Below are 10,388 nucleotides of genomic sequence, written 5' to 3' on the forward strand. Positions count from 1 at the left end.
AACATACTGTATTGCTGTTGCTTACAGCAGCCAATCAGACACCAGCATTAGACCAAAGAGAGTTCCGGAAGTTGAGAATCAGAATTCTGTTCAAATTCAAATTCCCAACACGTGACATCTGGAGGAGACAGCAGGCTTGAGAGTTATGGCGCAAGGCGCATGCGCGTTTGTTGATAAAGTTTCTTGATGTAAAAAAAAAAAAAAAAACCTGGCGAAGCGAGTTTGCGCACTCTCGTTCTTTCCCGCCATGCTTTGCGCAGCATTCCTTTGCTATAAAAGCGCCCGCTCGCTTACCATTCGGTCATTTCGGACGGCGTGAGACCAGACATGGTGAGTAGTAATCTGGGCGCGATGCCGGAGCACGTGGTGGCCTGGGGTTGGTACACGGCCTCTGGTACACCGTGTTCTCTGGGCCGGCACCTGCACGCGTGGCCAGGATGAGATTATTCACAGACCTGTTCTGAGACCTGTGAGGACAGCTGAAGTCTCTGAGCTCCTCGGCGTTGTGGCCGCTGCTGGCGGCTTCTGCATCCTCCTATGGACACTAATGATCGCTGTCTCTTTCCTTAGGTGCAGATCCTACCTGGCAGGAAGGGTAAGTGTCCCGATCCGTTCTTATGAGTAATTAAGGATCTTCAGCTAAATGATTACTGCAGCCCTGATGGCTAGAATCTTGCTCATCACAAGAATGATGGGTGCAGTAGTGCATATGTGATCAGCGCTTCATTCATTCCCATAAGCTGTGGAATGATGGGTGTAGTAGTGCATGTGTCATCAGCGCTTCATTCATTCCCATAAGCTGTGGAATGATGGGTGTAGTAGTGCATATGTCATCAGCGCTTCATTCATTCCCATAAGCTGTGGAATGATGGGTGTAGTAGTGCATATGTCATCAGCGCTTCATTCATTCCCATAAGCTGTGGAATGATGGGTGCAGTAGTGCATGTGTCATCAGCGCTTCATTCATTCCCATAAGCTGTGGAATGATGGGTGTAGTAGTGCATATGTCATCAGCGCTTCATTCGTTTCCATAAGCTGTGGAATGATGGGTGTAGTAGTGCATATGTCATCAGCGCTTCATTCATTCCCATAAGCTGTGGAATGATGGGTGTAGTAGTGCATATGTCATCAGCGCTTCATTCGTTTCCATAAGCTGTGGAATGATGGGTGTAGTAGTGCATATGTGATCAGCGCTTCATTCGTTTCCATAAGCTGTGGAATGATGGGTGTAGTAGTGCATATGTCATCAGCGCTTCATTCATTCCCATAAGCTGTGGAATGATGGGTGTAGTAGTGCATATGTCATCAGCGCTTCATTCGTTTCCATAAGCTGTGGAATGATGGGTGTAGTAGTGCATATGTCATCAGCGCTTCATTCACTTTCATAAGCTGTGGAATGATGGGTGTAGTAGTGCATATGTCATCAGCGCTTCATTCATTCCCATAAGCTGTGGAATGATGGGTGTAGTAGTGCATATGTGATCAGCACTTCATTCGTTTCCATAAGCTGTGGAATGGTGGGTGCAGTAGTGCATGTGTCATCAGCGCTTCATTCACTTTCATAAGCTGTGGAATGATGGGTGTAGTAGTGCATATGTGATCAGCACTTCATTCATTTCCATAAGCTGTGGAATGATGGGTGTAGTAGTGCATATGTCATCAGCGCTTCATTCATTCCCATAAGCTGTGGAATGATGGGTGTAGTAGTGCATGTGATCAGCCCTTCATTCATTCCCATAAGCTGTGAATGGAATGGTAATTGTGCACAATCATTCTTGTGATCATCATTCCTGGCAGTCAGGACTGAAGTTAGCTGAAAACTATGCTCATTACATCAGTCACCTGATTGATAGCAGCAGCTCCCCTGGAGCCTGTTGGTCATGGTGCCCAGCATTCAATTTATATCAACTGATTTCACGGCTATCATGTGAATTTCAATCTTGTAAGTCCAATAAAGTAGTCATTCCAGATGTCAGGAGGTCACTTTATATTACAAATGGGATCAAAATGTCTGAGCCCAAAACTGTCTCGGGCATGTAAAGTGAGAACCTCCATGTTTACTATACAAGCAAAAAATGTAATGATGCCTCATATGATGGACTCGAGAACCATGTGTTCAATATGCATATAATACAAGTTGTTACAACTATTAAGCTGAAAGTGTTATCATGCACAAAGTATGTGCACTGGGTGTATTATCAGCCCATATTGGATAACACTGGTTTAATTGCCTGTGTACAAGTCTTGGGGGCAACTGACCTGTTATACATGTTTCCATAATGGGACTTGTGTACAGGGAACATACAATTATCAAATATGGGCTGATGTATAACTTGTACTATGCATATTGAATGCATGCATCTTTGTGTCAATCATGCGAGTTACCATTTTTGGCTTTATCACGTTTTTGTATGTTAGTGATGTGCTCAAGGTTGAGAGCATGCTCTGATGCAAAGTGTCAGTGGCATACTTGAATAATGTTAGTCCCTGTGGTTGTTCGACAGCTGCAACACATGCAGCAATTGCTTAACAGCCATTGGATTGCAGTGCTATCCACTGAGCCACCGTGCTGCCCAACATTCAGCTGTGAGGGATCTTAACATCTTACTCAAGCATGCCAAAGACATGTGCATGCCCTGCTCTATAAGCTGAGTTTTATGATTAACATAGTGGCTTTCTTTCTGCATACCTAAGCAAGTTTTGGGCTTGGACATCTTGACCCTAGAACAGTCATGAAGTCTTGAGTTTCTGGTGTAACAACCTTAGTCTTTAAGTAAATGGCAGCATATATACTGTTTAAAGGGAACCTGTCACCCCTAAAATTGAAGGTGAGCTAAGCCCACAGCATCAGGGGCTTATCTACAGCATTCCCCCAATGTATCCTGAAAGATGAGAAAGGTTAGATGATACTCACCCCAGGGGCAGTCCGGTCCGATGGGTGTCAGTCCAGGGCCTCCCATCTTAGATGACGTCCTTGTCTTCACGCTCCGACGTACTTTGTCTGCCCTGTTGAGGGCAGAGCAAAGTACTGCAGTGCGCTGGGCCTCTGACCCTTCCCGGTGCCTGCGCACTGCAGTACTTTGCTTTGCCCTCAACAAAGCAAAGTATGCCTGCGTCGGAGCATGAATACAAGTAGAGGACGTAATCATAAGAAGATGAGAGGTCCCGGACTGCAATGGAACTGCCCCTGGGTGAGTATAATCTAACCTCTTATCTTTCAGGATGTTGTCTACAACATTACAGAATGCTGTAGATAAGCCCCTGATGCCAGTGGGCTTAGCTCGCCTTTGATTTTGAGGGTGACAGGATCCCTTTAAGTCACTAGTTATCATATTGGCAATGGTTCTACCCCATTATTTACCTGCCCCTGTAAAGAAGCTTTTATAATTTCCTCTAAGTGACCCTGAAATCTGATACACAAAGTTCCCAAAGTACTAAATTTGTAAGGGACACTCATTTGTCTTGTGCTGTGCTGTCAACCCTTCAATTAAGGCTACTTTCACACTGGCGTTTTTTTAAATACGTCGCAATGCATCGTTTAGGGGAAAAAACATCCTGCAAAGTTGTTTGCAGGATGTTTTTTGCCCCATAGTTACATTACTGACGTATTGACACACGTCGCAACAGTCTTGCGATGGTTGCGCTGTTGTGGCGGACCGCCCGGAGCAAAAAACGTTAAATGTAATGTTTTTTGCAGCCGACGGACCGCTTTTTCCAACTGCGCATGCGCGGCCGGACTCCGCCCCCACCTCCCAATGGGGCAGCGGATGCGCCGGAGAAATGCAATGCGACGGACCGAATCTGATGCTAGTGTGAAAGTAGCCTAAGGTGAATTATTTCCTGCATGGCTGCAAGATGTACCACAAATCTGCAAATGAGCTGCAGTGACTCCTTGGGCTATGTGCACACGTAGAAAAATCCGCAGTGCAAAACCGCTGTGATTTTTACTGCGGATTTATTGTGGATTCCGCTGCGGATTCCACACAAAGAATTGACATGCTGTGGGAAATCCGCTGTTTTTCCGCAGCATGGGCAGTGTTTTTGGTTTCCCATAAGTTTACATTGTACTGTAAACTCCTGGGAAGCTGCTGCGGATCTGCAGCAAAATCCGCAACGTGTGCACATAGCCTCATTGTGCTGCTCATAAAGTGGATATTCTGATAAACTAGTATTGCTCAAACACCAGGAGAACATAAAACTCCTTGGTGGGCTTGATCCCCAGACCTCCAGTGCTGCAAAGCAACAGTGCTAACCACTGAGCCACCCTGCTGGCCCTTGGGGTAGCCAGACTCAGTGGTTAGGATTGGATATTGGTAGACAATGCATCCATTCCTGTAGGAAGGAGGACGCCCCATGAGCTGTAACTTGGATTCAAAGGCATAAATAATGCTTGTGCACGAGCCACGAAGATGAAAACTCTTGAACTCTCTCTTTCTGAGCTGACAGTGGAGACGACCTCACTGGCTGAGTGGCGATGGTACTTGCTGTCTTCGGTGAAGTTGGTGCTGCCATACTGACAGCCCCATTCCTGACATGAGCTCTGAGCTAAACATGCCTAATAATGGAGCTAAGCTATTAAACTCTTGAATGGCTGAATGTGAAATTTGTCAGGCTTGCTGCATTTGCAGTATGTGAAATATCCTTTTTTTTTTTTTTTTTTTTTTGTAGTGCCACTTTGCATTTTCCCTGAAGATGGTGGATGATGGCGGCAGCAGGTGAGTCTGTGTGACAAAGTAACTTGGCTTCTTCTTGCCTCATCACTGATGAATAATCTAGACAAGCATATGTCTGACTTCTAGTGATGTCCCCTTTATTCTGAGATAAGGCCACACTTGGCAGAGGTGCAGCGAGCTCTCTGGGGTGTCATTCTGACCCTCTTCTCTTTCCTCAGGGCTGCTGAAGGTCACATTTCACTTGATGGCTTCCTGATGACCGTAAGAGTGGATGCCTTGGTGCGAGGTAAATCTCTTCTCATCCAGCAATGTGGCACATATATTATTTTAAGGCTACGTTCACATTCGCATCTTTGGACGCAGCATCGTGGACACGACGCACGAAAGACGCATGTAAAACGCAGGCTTTTTGATGCATGCGTTCAACCTTTTTTATATATAGGGTCTTTTCCGTGTCTAGACAGTCTATACACTTATCCTATTTTTTTTAATTAACGCATGCATCGTACAACGCACAACAACGCAAGTACTTGCATCTTCTGCGTTGCCGATGCACTTCAATGGGGGTTTTGACGCATCTGCGACGCATGCATTTTTTAAAAATTTTGTATGCATAAAAAATGCAACATGTTGCGTTTGCCACGCCCTGCCAGGTGTGCCGAAACGACACGTGCGTCACAAAATGCATGACAGTGCATGCCCATGCATCCCCAATGTTAAAGATAGGGATGCATGACGCATGCGTTTTGCGACGACGCTGCGTCCAAAGATGCGAATGTGAACGTACCCTTACTCACCTACCCTAATGATGAAGCATTCACACGTCCGACCTTCTGTTTGGTGCCAGAGCCTGAAAAGGTGAACCCACTGGTACAATCAGCAGGAGAGGAAGGACGCAATGTTCCAGCAGGAACAGTCTGACAAGGGTTGACATTTCATGCATTGTCACTGTATGCCAGGAGGAAGTTTGGAAGAAATTGGTTGCTCTTTGCAGTGTTACTTATGTCCTAACATTGTCTTCTCTTCAGATGTTGCAGATTTCATCTCTACCACGACTCTGGATTGACTTGCCAGGTAATGCAGCGTGACATGTAGTGAGCTGTGAGACCAATGATGATCTTTGTTACCGCCCCAGTCTGATGTTTGGTGACTGACTGGTTACAAACTGAGTTTCTTCTATAAAAAAAAAAAGACAGCTTAAAGTTGAAGCCACTGGCACTGACAGAGGAAGGATGCAATGTTCCAGCAGGAACGGTCTGACAACAGTTGGATTTGCTCCTCTCCCTCCAATGAAATAAGATTATGATGCATTGGAAAAGCCATAGCACCTGTCACTAACTTTGTCTAACTTTACAGGTGTTGCCGACCGATGGAACAACTTTGCCAGGTAATTCAGCATGCCACAGAATAATTCTCACTATCTGTGATACCTATGATTTCTGTTACCGCCCCAGTCTGATGTTCGTGACTGACTGGTTACATACTGAGCTTCCCTCAGAAAAGCTTAACGGGGGTCTCTAGTGTGCTGCAGAATCCTAATCCTGTCTGTCATTACAGGATGACCAGTGAATGGGGGTCTGCACCTCAGCCTAACAGGTAGGTTACTATCCAGGTTCCCGTACAGCTGATGAGACTGCAATGATGAGGCAAGCTAGCTCACTTTGATTACACTATGAAAATGTATGAACGCCTGAGCAGCCTCTGTTCTCTGCAGCACTTGGTTAATATTGGGTCCAAATCTAATTAGTCTGTCTTCTGCAGGATCAGGGCACCAGATAATGGGGCGGAAGTGCTGCAGCTGTAGGCACAGGTGAGTGTGGAGTTCTCAACATGAAATGGTACATGCAGATAGTGTCTTTCCACCTCCTGGAAAGTGCCCTTAAAGGGAACCTGTGACTCCAAAATCAAAGATGAGCTAAGCCCACCAGCATCTGGAATGCTGTAGATAAACCCCCAATGTATCCTGAAAGAGGGTAGATTATACTCACCCAGGGGCGGTCCTGCTCCGATGGGCATCACGGTCCAGGGTCTCCAGTCTTCTTATGGTGTCCTCTAGTCCATGCTGCGGTGCAGGCATACGTGGTCTTCCCTGTTGATGGCAGAGCAAAGTCCTGCAGTGTGTATCTGCTGGGCCTCTGACCTTTCCTGCGCACTGCAGTACTTTGCTCTGCCCTCAACAGGGAAGACCAAGTACACCAGCGCCTGGGTGAGTATAATCTAACCTCATTCAGGATACATCAGGGGCTTATCTACAACATTACAGAATGGTGTAGATGAGCCCCCTGATGCCGGTGGGCTTTGACTTTGGGAGTGACAGGTTCCCTTAAAATTCTGCAAATGGCACCAGGCATGTACCCTTCCCAGGGTCTAGTGACTCCTGCCCCAATGTCATGCTCGGGCCAGAGCAGTGATGTTCCCTGTCCACATTGCTGAGCTGTCATTGGCTAAGGTCACAAAACATGTCACCACAACAGCAGCATTTGAGGTCCACTTTACTGAAAATGTAAAACCTTTAACAGTAGTGGCCATGTTGAAAATGGGATGTGATCTGCAGGCAGGAGAAGTTGGTTAGATTGCTATAAACTTTTGTGGAAGAGGGTTAAGGTAACCTTGCATTTTATTTTACTTCACTTTATGCAAGAGTCCAGTGGGAGGAGCCATAAGTGAGTCTAACCTGACAGTCGCTGAATAGAACGGCCCAGTGGGCTAAATGCCGAAAGCTTATATTGAAGGTTATACTGAACTTCTCATCACTAGCATGTAGTCCAGATTAGACAGTACTTTAAAGGAAACCTGACATTTTACAACTCTAGTTCACTTTATTTTTTACTTTCTGTGCAGTTTTGTTAAATAGATCTAGCCAGTGTTTGACTTGCAAATCCACTACAAAAACTTATGGTTGGGCATATGGTTGTAGTAAAATACTCTTCTACCCCTGCCTTTCCTCGTCACCATTGATGCTCCACTTTAGTCTCCTCCAGTGGGTATGCCACTGACTTTTGAGAAAAAAATAACCCAAAAAGGTCTATGGATAATTGTAATAACATTATCTAGATGCCATTACTTGGGTAAGCAATTTTTTACCTTTTTTAGGTGATGGCCAATGGTGGGGGTCTCAATTTGCCTCTTAAATCATATGGCCAGTTGCACTGTGGTCTCTGCCCCTACAACTTGTCAATTAATCCCCTGCCCAAATGATGACCCCTTCACACGTCCGACCTTCTGTATGGTGCCAGAGCCTGAAAAGGTGAACCCACTGGTACCATCAGCAGGAGAGGAAGGACGCAATGTTCCAGCAGGAACGGTCTGACAAGGGTTGGCACTTCATGCATTGTCACTGTATGCCAGGAGGAAGTTTGCAAAACATAAGTAAAATTAATGTCCTAACATTGTCTTCTCTTCTGCAGAAGTTGCCGACTTCATCTCCACCACGGCTCTGGATTGATTTGCCAGGTAATGCAGCATGGCATGTTTTCAGCTGTGATTCTTGCTCGAAGACTTATGATGATTTCTGTTACCGCCCCAGTCTGATGTTCGGTGACTGACTGGTTACATACTGAGTTTCTTTAAAGAATAAGTAACGACTTGTTGCATACAGGTGGATCCTAAACTTTTCTATTCTTGCAGGATTACTGGAGAGCAGGGGTCCATAGTACATGCCAAGCAGGTGAATACAGCTTATATCTTCCATTACTGAGACTTCATTTAACCTAAGCAAAGTGTACCCCCCAAGACAGAACTGCACACGTTTGGATGCATGTTATTGGGGGGGGCAGTGCAGCAGCTGACATGATGAATTTCTATTGGAATCTCGTTCGTCTGAATAGACCTGATGAGAATTATTGTTTCTGACAGCTTGGAGGTTAAAGGAAAAAACCTCTCCAAATGCTCCTGTCAAATTTGTAATGACTCTCCTCCCTCCTTCAGGGTGCAAATGGTGACTACAGCAGTGGAGACCAGGGTGACCTGTTCAGGTAAGGAGCATGTTCTCTTCAAATGGATTGTTTAAATAAAAGTAGCTAAAGCTTTGTCTTGTATGTCAAGCAGTCTATGGGGCTGCTACAGTCTTCATCTAATGTCTGCTACCTGTTCAACAGACTTGTTAGCATGAACCTTTTTGGCCACTTTTGCAAGATTTCCATGTTTTTAGAAAATCTACTCAGGAGAATGGTATGAAGTGTTTTTTTTTGTTTTTTTTTCTCCGCCATAACAGCACCCACTCATATCAGTGGGTGCAGTCTTGGGCTCTATAAAAGAGCATTATCTGTAAGTAATCCAGTTTTTTGTTTAATGGCAGAATTCTAAACCTGTGGAAATCTTATTTAAAGTGTACATATTGCTGAAGCCATACTCTTAATTGTCTTGCTGCTGTATCATGATGTGGGTTGTCCCTCAACAGTTATGGCAGTCTACTAGATTTATCCAACCACTTGGACCCTAGGGGTTCTCCAGGAATATAGCCTATCATGTAATGCAAACAGCATCTCTACTTCATGTGTCAGGGTAGGCTGCTTTCTAATACACTGCTCCTGCAATCTGCGGCTCAACTGACAGAATACCAGTATCAGAAGTACCCATCTGAGAAGGGTTGTAGCTGGAGAAGTAAACATAAGCTTACTCTGGCAGTTCATTTATGCTTATAATAACAATGGTCCTAGAGCTGTTTTTTTTCAGATGAGTACTACTAATTCAGCCACAGAAGTGTGGCTAGATCTTGCTGTTCTTGACACACATGTAGACTATGTCTTCTGAGATGACCTCTTTAATGTGGGTACTTCACAACTAAGCTTTCTTATGTTTTCTTTGCAAAACCTATTTTAAATGGGGACTCCAGTGATGAATCATCCACTATACCCTGAGCTGGCACTTGTGTTGGCAGTGACAAGGATCGTCGCTATCCTGATGAGATCCCCTCTTTATAAGACACTGACCTTCTATTAATCTTGAACTCTCTAATGTAAGCTGTTCCCTCTTTTTGCAGCCATGGTGTCTCCTCTCTGGTAAGTGTCCATTTTATGTCAGTAGTGTAATATCTGGCTATGATGATCTGTTGTACCGCCCCAGACTGATATCTGTGACTGAGAGGTACTCTCTGAGCTTCTGCATCATGATTTTCATCCTTACACCATTAAGATTTGGTTCTGGAGTAACACTCATTTGTTCCTCAGCTTTACCGATGCTGACTACTTTGTGTCCATCGCTGCATAGGATAAGTCCATGGAGGACTCAACATCTTTGTCTGGATCCTGAACTTTCTGAAGCTTGCTGGACACTGCAGGATCCTGCTGTATATTATACATGCATTTGTTTCAGTGTTGGGATAATTAGTTTCTAATAAAGCTGAAGTTCTAACATGCTGCAGTGTGTTGTATTAAAGTTAGAAGCATCTAGACTTCCTGGTTAGGAATTTTAGATAACTGTTAATTAAGTGCTGGTAAATTCCACACGGACACTGAAGTCAATGCAACAAGCTGCTTAACATCCTGATGGGACAACACCTTCCCCCTCACCTATGACTGCGCCTGAGTGGGATCTGCCCCAATTACTGGACCAGAAGCCAATGTTCTTTAGCTGTAGGAGCCTGGAGCAGCCATCACTAATACACAAGTGTGATCTATAGTAGAGTGCGGAGTACAGGGCCCAGCTGCACGCTGAGATGCTGCGTTCGGTTTAAGATAATCTACATCAGGATCTAACTCCCAATTCAGTGACAAA

At 44.9% G+C, this 10,388-nt stretch overlaps 1 long non-coding RNA gene and 10 other non-coding genes across 11 annotated transcripts; all 11 read left to right on the forward strand.

Annotated features, from left to right (window-relative positions):
- The first annotated feature begins 298 nt into the window (after positions 1-298).
- On the forward strand, positions 299-10,030 carry LOC138649568 (uncharacterized). The gene is made up of 13 exons (XR_011315324.1): positions 299-330; positions 571-595; positions 4,669-4,715; positions 4,892-4,959; positions 5,702-5,747; positions 6,030-6,060; positions 6,231-6,269; positions 6,435-6,483; positions 8,081-8,126; positions 8,301-8,340; positions 8,601-8,647; positions 9,655-9,673; positions 9,842-10,030. It is a non-coding gene; the product is annotated as an uncharacterized lncRNA (long non-coding RNA).
- LOC138649898 (small nucleolar RNA U25) lies at positions 430-497 on the forward strand. The gene has a single exon (XR_011315403.1). It is a non-coding gene; the product is annotated as a small nucleolar RNA U25 (small nucleolar RNA).
- LOC138649880 (small nucleolar RNA SNORD26) lies at positions 4,402-4,473 on the forward strand. Its single transcript, XR_011315386.1, has one exon. It is a non-coding gene; the product is annotated as a small nucleolar RNA SNORD26 (small nucleolar RNA).
- LOC138649887 (small nucleolar RNA SNORD22) lies at positions 5,474-5,601 on the forward strand. The gene has a single exon (XR_011315392.1). It is a non-coding gene; the product is annotated as a small nucleolar RNA SNORD22 (small nucleolar RNA).
- Positions 5,777-5,848, forward strand: LOC138649885 (small nucleolar RNA SNORD31). Its single transcript, XR_011315390.1, has one exon. It is a non-coding gene; the product is annotated as a small nucleolar RNA SNORD31 (small nucleolar RNA).
- LOC138649886 (small nucleolar RNA SNORD31) lies at positions 6,099-6,166 on the forward strand. The gene has a single exon (XR_011315391.1). It is a non-coding gene; the product is annotated as a small nucleolar RNA SNORD31 (small nucleolar RNA).
- On the forward strand, positions 6,307-6,372 carry LOC138649879 (small nucleolar RNA SNORD29). Its single transcript, XR_011315385.1, has one exon. It is a non-coding gene; the product is annotated as a small nucleolar RNA SNORD29 (small nucleolar RNA).
- On the forward strand, positions 7,863-7,990 carry LOC138649888 (small nucleolar RNA SNORD22). The gene has a single exon (XR_011315393.1). It is a non-coding gene; the product is annotated as a small nucleolar RNA SNORD22 (small nucleolar RNA).
- On the forward strand, positions 8,168-8,239 carry LOC138649884 (small nucleolar RNA SNORD31). Its single transcript, XR_011315389.1, has one exon. It is a non-coding gene; the product is annotated as a small nucleolar RNA SNORD31 (small nucleolar RNA).
- On the forward strand, positions 8,459-8,530 carry LOC138649881 (small nucleolar RNA SNORD30). The gene has a single exon (XR_011315387.1). It is a non-coding gene; the product is annotated as a small nucleolar RNA SNORD30 (small nucleolar RNA).
- On the forward strand, positions 9,707-9,775 carry LOC138649882 (small nucleolar RNA SNORD31). The gene has a single exon (XR_011315388.1). It is a non-coding gene; the product is annotated as a small nucleolar RNA SNORD31 (small nucleolar RNA).
- Positions 10,031-10,388: the final 358 nt, after the last annotated feature.

Source organism: Ranitomeya imitator, chromosome 9 (genome assembly GCF_032444005.1).
Source record: "Ranitomeya imitator isolate aRanImi1 chromosome 9, aRanImi1.pri, whole genome shotgun sequence".
Taxonomy (NCBI): Eukaryota; Metazoa; Chordata; class Amphibia; order Anura; family Dendrobatidae; genus Ranitomeya; species Ranitomeya imitator.